Genomic DNA, 2,311 nt, shown 5'->3' on the forward strand with positions numbered 1-2,311 from the left:
CCCCGCAAAATATTTTTAAAAAAAAAAAAAAAAAAAAAAAAAAAACTATTTCTATGCGAGGGTAGAGAGAAGTCAGATATCGAGATACCGAGTGGGATTTTTTCTCTCCAAGGAGGGGAAATAGTCCGCTCGGGGGGGAGAGAGGGGGATATTTGACCTTGATCAGCGAGCACGAATTGAAATCGGGGAGTGTTTCACACGTGGAGTGCGGAGTGAGGGGTCAACCACCCTTGAGGAAGTTCCATCCTCGGAAGAATCAGAGGCCAGTCGGTGGGTGCATCTCCACAGGGGAAATAGATGAATTGAGGATGGTAGACCGTGGTGTTCTGCCTGCAATGATGGTCTGTGATTTGGACTGCTCTGATATCGATGAATATAGTATGGATAGATGTGGAATTGTGGATACCTACCTATTATGGTGTATCTGGGGATGTATTGTGGTGTAGTTCTGCCTGTAAGTGAGAATGTGGTGAATTCTGGATGGTATATGATTTTTCTGTGATTCGGACTGATATGGTATAGAAATCTTAAGATGTTCCACACATGGTCGACGGCGTTTGAGGTGATTCGATTTAGACTGTTGTCGTTGTAAAGACTAGGAAGGCCTACAAGTTCATTTTCAGTTAGGTATACGTATACGTATACCTAATATTTCGTGTACATAGAGTGCCATAATGTTTCCCAAACATCCCATGGGGTACAATTACGACTTATGAGTATTTCGTTGGTAGGTACCAAAAACATCGTGTGATAGATAGATATACCTACATATATATACCTATACATAGATAGTTTAGTTTAGGTAATGGGAATTTAAAATGAAAGGGTTCCCCAACTCCCCCCAAATACAAGGTGCCATTAGGAACAAGTGGGTAACAGGTGTTTTAGTGAAACCCCCTTCCCTCATTCATCATCATCATCATTTGAAAATCATCATTATTATTATCATCATTATCATTTCCCGGGACCTCTGAAATTACGATAGTGACTAGTATCGATTATTGATATCGATTATTGATAGTGACTAGTATCGATTATTGATAGTGACTTTGTTGCTTTGGATTAGCCCTTGTAATTTGAGTTGAACTTATTCTTGATCCTTGGTTCACTGGTTAGCACAGTGTACCTAAAGGATATTTTGGGGGTTGGTGATTCGAGCACATGTCGAATTCTAGAATTTGGTAGATAGATCAATTTCAGGGGGTGGGGAGAATGCATGCACAATTAAAATTCATTGTTCACTACATTAATCATCAGTTAATCAGAATTGAAAGAAATCGGGGGAAACATCAAGACTCATCTAATCCACATTTTGCCTGCCACTCTGATGCCTGGCACTCTAATACCTAGCACTCTAACCCCTGCCACTCTAATACCTGCCACTCTAATGCCTAGTTAATCAGAATTGAAAGAAATCGGGGGAAACATCAAGACTCATCTAATCAAACATTTTGCCTGCCACTCTGATGCCTGGCACTCTAATACCTAGCACTCTAACCCCTGCCACTCTAATGTCTGCCACTCTAATAACTGCCACTCTAATGCCTAGCATCCCTCCTATCTCACATCCTACGAGAAGCCACTATCAGTTTCCTAAAAAAAAAGAGAAAAAAATTCTAAATTTACAGAAACCGCGTCTAAAAATAAAACCCTCATAATAGCCTGAACGCGAAGTGGGGTGCATTAATGCCTAGCATCCCTCCTATCTCACATCCTACGAGAAGCCACTATCAGTTTCCTAAAAAAAAAGAGAAAAAATTCTAAATTTACAGAAACCGCGTCTAAAAATAAAACCCTCATAATAGCCTGAACGCGAAGTGGGGTGCATACGTGTGTGCGGTGTGTGTAACTTATAGGGGAGAGAGAATGGGAGAAAATGGAAGAGGAAGAGGAGAGAATGAAGGAGAAGAGGGAGGATTTGTAGAGAATGAAGTAGGGGAAGAGAGAGGGAGAAGATGAAGAAGAAGACAAAGTAGGGGAAGAAGAAAGTGAAGGAGGAGGGGGAGAAGAAGATGAAAGAGGAGGAGAAGGAGGAAGAGAAGGAGGGGAGGGAAGAGGAGAAGAGGAGAAGAAATTGAAGGAGGAGGAGGAGAAAAATAAGGAGTTTGCCAATTCTTGCCTGGTGTTTAGAATAAGGTGGTGTAAGGAAATATGACGTATTGGGGCAAGTTGTTGCCAAACGAAGGGTATTGGTCCCCTTTTTGGGAGACACTTATATAGGGGAGAGAGAATGGGAGAAAATGGAGGAGGAGGAGGAGAGAACGAAGGAGAAGAGGGAGGAGGAGAAGAGAACGAAGGAGGGGAAGAAGAG

Source organism: Diaphorina citri, unplaced genomic scaffold, assembly GCF_000475195.1.
Source record: "Diaphorina citri unplaced genomic scaffold, Diaci psyllid genome assembly version 1.1 scaffold1287, whole genome shotgun sequence".
Taxonomy (NCBI): domain Eukaryota; kingdom Metazoa; phylum Arthropoda; class Insecta; order Hemiptera; family Psyllidae; genus Diaphorina; species Diaphorina citri.